Source organism: Galleria mellonella, unplaced genomic scaffold, assembly GCF_026898425.1.
Source record: "Galleria mellonella isolate WM207_F2 unplaced genomic scaffold, CSIRO_AGI_GalMel_v1 utg96, whole genome shotgun sequence".
NCBI lineage: Eukaryota > Metazoa > Arthropoda > Insecta > Lepidoptera > Pyralidae > Galleria > Galleria mellonella.
This window is the reverse complement of record NW_026442179.1, coordinates 3,616,914-3,623,467: the sequence shown is the minus strand read 5'-3', so window position 1 is coordinate 3,623,467 and position 6,554 is coordinate 3,616,914.

The window sequence follows — 6,554 nt, the reverse complement described above, 5'->3', positions numbered from 1 at the left end:
GTTTGTCTTCTAATTTTCTAGATATATGTTATACCCTTTAAAAACAAGTTGTAAATGAATATATTGATAGTACGTTTATTCGTTAGCATTCATGTGAGAAAAAGAGACCAGATATTGCTGTTTCGTTCTATCTCACGTACGTGTGCGACGACGATCTACGTCTATCGATAAATTTCTTTGCCATTTATCTGTAACGACCTTCTATTAACAAAACTTTTATGGGAATAATTTAAATGAAATATATGAAACTATAAATCTTCTTTATCATATTACTATTTAATTACTATATGTTACACATAATAATAAGTTGGTAAATTATTAAAAAAGATATATATTTTGTTTATACAAATAAAAAAGTATCGGTTTTAAAACATAAATTAAATTTACATAGGTATTTATAGAGATTAAATTTTATTTCATAAAAAAAGTGCGTTTCGTTTTAATCAAATATTCATTCCTTTCTTGTATAATTTTTGTGTAGTGAAATAGTTTGTGAAAGTGGTAACCGTCGCCTCTAGACATGAACAGTACCATGGACATAACAGAGTATACTGTTTCGCCCATGATACCCCCCATGCGTTGCCATTCCTGAGGACTCAGGTGTTATTCCTTTGTACCCTGTAAATTTACGCCATATCCCACCCTTCAAATCGAAACACAGCCGTGTTATAAACATTTCATTAATCTTTATTAGTAAACTATTTAAAATATTCTTTAATGGTCATTTATATTAATGACATTATTATGAAAGTGTATGTGTGTGTGTGTGTGTGTGTGATTTTATCTCCTTAATAACTTATCCAATTATCAAGAAATTTAGCATTTAGGATGAAGAAGAACGTAGATTACTTTTTATCGTGGTAAATCAATATATTTCAGCTCGCTAAAATGTATGAAATCTCAAATTACGCAGTTTACATAAAATATTGAAAAATTGCGTAAAGTAACCACAAAAAAATGAAACTACTCAAATGCGAGTTAAACTCATACGCCGAGGGTTCCGTACATTAATAAATAAATATGAAATAAATTGATCTTTATTGCATTTCCCATACGATACAGCAACGTCATATTTCTAGAATATTCAGTTGTTTTATCAGGTTGAATATTACTGTAATAAAATAAGGATAACACTGCCCCAGTCCATAGCTCGAATGCCGACACATCAGATAACGATTGATTTATACGGAGCCGGCCTTTGGATAATAACTTCAAGCCCCCATTTGTTTTCGCTCATGTAAATCAATAAGTAACACCATTTAATATAATATTCATATAGAGACAGTCAAATTTAATTAGAAATCAATTTGGATAATATTTGAATTTCGAACGCAGAATCAAATGTTGAAATAATTAATTTAAATTTAGAATTTTAAATACAATCAGTTCATTTTAATTTATAATAGGTTACTTTAATCGTAAGCACGCACGCACACATGTTCGCCTTAAGCCCGATTTTTTTAAATGTTTTTTCCTCATAACTCCGTTAATTATAAACCGATTTGGATTTTTTTTTCTAAAAGGATATTATTACAGATTGGTCCCATGGAAATTTTATAAAAATCTACTTTATTTGTTTAGTTTTTAAATCAAATTAATTATTTTTGTCACAATTGAAGTCAAATTTCTCAGTTAGCTATGGAGAGGATTGTGCTCAGAGTTTCTTTACGTGATAGAATTCGAAATGAGGATATCCGCAAAAGAGCCAAATTTACCGACATAGTCCCGAATGATAAGCAAGCAAGCGACAAGCGATGGGGAAGAAAAGTTCTTGAGTGACGACTCCATAGAGGCAAACACAATGTAGAATGATCCCCACTAGATGGAGTGTTGATCTCAAATCAAATTAGGGACGGGAGTCATTGGATATAGGTGGCTCAAGATTGTTCTTTATGGCAGTCTATGGGGGCCTATGATCATTAGTGGACAGATAATGGCTGAGATAATGATCATGATTTTAATGATGTAGTACATATAGTATGTATAGTTTTTTTATAACACTATCCTAAATTGTATATGTTAAAGATATAATTATAACATGAAAAACATTAGGAAAACCTTTGTTTCACCTGTAAAGTTAATTATAAGAGAAATGTAATTTGTTACATGCTACAGCAACGTTATTAAATTTATGAAATTTCGGAAATGATGGTCTTTAGGGTTCCGTGTCGGGATCGAACCTAATTATTTTTTTTTACAACACAGGGAGCGGCGGCTCACCTGATGGTAAGTGACTACCGCCGCCCATGGTCACCCACAACACCAACGGCACTGCAGGTGTGCTGCCGGCCTTTTAAAAAGGAACATGCTCTTTTCTTGAAGGTTATGATATCGTATCGGTTCGGAAATACTGCTGCTGATTCCAAAAAAAAAAATTTTTCTCTAATAATAAATCTTTTTTGGATCATGTAGGTATTTACTTATGTATTTTGAAATTTGATAGTATTTCAAACACATCATATCGAATTAAAATTTCAAAATTAGCCACGGAACCCTATGGGACAGATAACGCTCTTGGCGTCTCTTTTAAAACAAATTGAAGTAAAATATCCTGTTTTGTTTTCATTAACAAACGCATTTAAATTAATTAATTAGATAAACAGAGCATACATTTTTCATTACGTTGTGCGACATAAGCGTTAATGGTTCTTTTTCAACCGACTTCAAAAAGAAGGACTTTGTACAAAAGTCGATTGCTTGGGCACCTCTGTCCCATTCGTGTTTCAACCGTGAAGCAGCTGTGTTTGCATGGCTGTGTTCCGGTTTGAAGGGTGGGATATGGCGTGAATTTACAGGGTACAGAGGAATAACAGTCCTCAGGATTGAGTGAGTGAGATTTTTTGTTGCTCATGTCTATAGGCGACGGTTACCACTTTCCATCAGGTGGGCCGTCAGCTTGTTTGTCATTCGTTTGTATTTTTTTTTACGTTTGTAACCTCATAACTCCATCAGTTGTAAACTCATTTGAAAACTTCTTTTCTAATATGAGGGAATATACTTACAAATTTAATAATAAGTATACCTTAAAGAATTCACCACCGTACAACCCGCCATAAACTAAAATTTCATCCCAATCATCTGGACGAGCGGCGGTCCTCCACCGTGCGTTTTTCAAGGCACTTTCTCCAACGCACAACCACTCTTTGGAATCAACTTCCAGCAGCAGTATTTCCGAACCGATATGACAACATAACCTTCAAGAAAAAAGTATATTCCTTTTTAAAAGGCTGACAGCACACCTGCAAGGAATAAAAAGAGATATTTTTAAGAGGGACGTTGCTGCCCATCCTACACCCTCCGTTAGTCGCCTCTTACGAATGACACCCACGGGAAAGGAAGAGATGGCCCATTCTATTCCAGGGCACACATGGCACACACAATTCCATTATCAACCAGTAATTAGCTTTGTAACGTTTAACGCCCATTTCCATGAGAGACCAAATTAAATTTTCGAAACATAAACAAGTTGTATACCTTATTATAAATAGAAAAGAAGTTAGTTACTGCCTTCTACTCTACGAGTAGTAATAATTCATATTAAAAACGACTTATTTATTAATATTATTACCATAATGCAATCATCACACCATTTTTGTCATAAAGTCTTACCGCGCGCCGTCGTTAACGGGAGAGTAATTAACTAAATGTTCATTAAACTTTTAAATTAAACGGCTGTTGATTAATATTGGAAAAAAAAAGTGTACACCCCTTCCCAATCGAGGGCTATCGGCACGGCGAAGTATTTTAATTAATTGAATTAAATTTTTGCCACGCTCCGACGAGCCGACTTTTATTTCATTAATAGATATTGCGAAATTTTTCATGGCTTACGTAATGAAAGCTGCACTAAAATATTTATGTGTTTTAAAAGTTTGAAATTGAGAAAAAGTAATATTAGACTTTGTAAAATCGACTACAAAAACAAAAAAGGGATGGAAAAGGGTAGTATGCATTCGTAATATAAGTGGAAAATAAGAAACATAATTTTCCGTTTACATAACGTTTGTATAACATGTTTATATTTTTTATTTATTTTATACTTTATAGACCACGAATAAAATATGACTCCTTAATAGAGGTGCGATTTCATATTATTATATTTTTTTTTTATATGATTTTACCTCGCAAAAAATACGCCTTTAATCATAACAAAATTAATATAGATCTATAGTAACATAGAGGATGGATGAAAGAAGAATTACGAAAGAGATTTATCGAGCAAGAATGAATGGAGACATCGGTAGGGGCCGCCCTAGACGGACGTATGTTGACCAAATAGGCGACGTGCTGAAGAAGGGCCAAATTAAAAGTACCCGTAACCGGTGAGCGTGTATGAAAAGATTGATGAATGTGGGAGAAGCGAAGAAGGTTTGTTTGAATCGAAGTATTTGGCGTTCCATTGTTTCTGCCTACCCTAATGGGAGACAGGCGTGACAGATATGTATGTATGTATGTTACATATGCTGTATGATTTCGTCATTTAATAGGTCACTATTTCTTTCCCATGAGTGTCGTAAGAGGCGACTAAGGTAACTTAATAGTTGAAGGATGGGCAGCAGCGTCTCTCTTAAAACATCACCAAAGTCTACTGTTGCCAATCCACCTGCCAAGCGTAGCAACTACTGGCAAAACCTTTTCTTACGGGGAAAGGTGCATTCAGCAGTGCACACGTTCAGCAGTCTCAGCAGCAGAGTGTAAAAGCTGATATAATAATAATAAAAATTATAATAAATGTAAAAAACATTTATATGAAAGTAAAAGTTATTTTTTATGTTTATTGATTCTATACGAATTTGGGTGCTTTAAAAATGTATTTTTTTTTCTTTACAAAATAAAGTACATTCAAGTATTTCCATCATTTTATATCCTGTGCTCAGCCTAGGATTGCATGGTGCTACATAATACTGTCTATTGCTGAACATAGGTTTTCCCTTTAAGGAGGGGGGGGGGGGGGCGTTTGCCAGTCGTTGCCATGGTTGGTACGCGAATTAGCAACTGCAGTTACGTTTTGGTAATGTTTTAAAAGGGACACTGCTAATCACCCTTCGATCATTAAGTTTCCTTAATCGCCTCTTACGACAGCCGCGGGAAAAAAGGGGTGGCCTATTCTAAGCTGGAACCACACGGCTAGTTGTATAATATTTCTAGTGGTATTTATTATAATTACTCACCAGAGGGAGACTTTGTACAAAAGTCGATTGTGTTGGTACCTCTGTCCCATTCGTGTTTCAACCGTAAATCAGTTGTGTTTGCATGGCTGTGTTTCCGTTTAAAGGGTGGGATATGGCGTAAATTTACAGGGTACACAGGAATAACATCTGAGTCCTCAGGAATGACAACGCATCGGGGGTATCATGGGCGAAACAGTACACTCTGTTATGTCCATGGTACTGCTTATATCTATAGGCGACGGTTACCACTTTCCATCAGGTGGGCCGGCAGCTTGTTTGCCATTCTAAGCTGTATAAAGAAATTATTATTTATTGAGCGAACAAATCGAATGATAACAAAGAGTAATATCTATTTTGTATGTTGTTACACCACACTCGGTAATTCGATTCGCGAGCCCGGTGTCAATATTTAATGTTTCACTGGTACAAATTAGACATAAATGAAATAGGGTTTACACCTAGTCCGGCCTGAACGACACAACGGGGTGTTGTAAAACGGCCATTACGCTGCCCCTCAAATCCAGCCCTGGAATCATAATGCGCGTATAAATTAAATATGAAGCCCTGAATTAGGCACTGCGATGAGATCAACGACAAATTTTAAGCACATTTTTTTTTATTACCGCAACTATAGTGCTCGAGGGATTTTACGTTATTTTCAACTGGCAATGGTTTCTTTTAGTTTTTTCTTTACGATTGTCATCTTTTTTCCTTTTTATGCAGTGAAAATAGCAATGTTTTGTTTGATGATAACTAGTATTACAGCGCTTATAATTTAACATTTTCTGCGTACTGCCAACCCTTGTAAAATAAGGATTTAAAGACCCAGTATCAAGTACTTTATTTTTATAGCTGAAAGAAACAGTTTTGTGGTTAGCATATATGAGACAGACGTAAACACTAAATGTATTTATATGGACTTCATTCTTCGAGGATTACAACAGGGAGACTTTGTACAAAAGTCATCCGCTTGGGTACTTTTGTCCCACTCATATTTCTATTAGCAATATGCGTGTATGACTGGCAACGCATGGGTGTATCATGGGCGAAACAGTATACTCTGTTATGTCCATGGTACTTCTCACGTCTATAGGCGACAGTTACCGCTTTCCATCAGGTGGGTCGTCAACTTGTTTGTCATTCTAAGTTGTATAAAAAAAAACAGTCTATGGGGGAGGCTTTTTTTGATGGGTGAAAATGGTATGATAACCCTGCCTGCGCTAACGGAATATGGAGCACCAGTGAAGGGTGATAGATGAGAATGAAAACAGGCCAGTTAGCTCATTGTGATGAATATATCAGGAATTAACTATGATAGTTTCCAGGGAGAACCGCGAGGAGGTCGATCTGGTTGGGTATATTGCTAGCAATGGGATTCTTAGT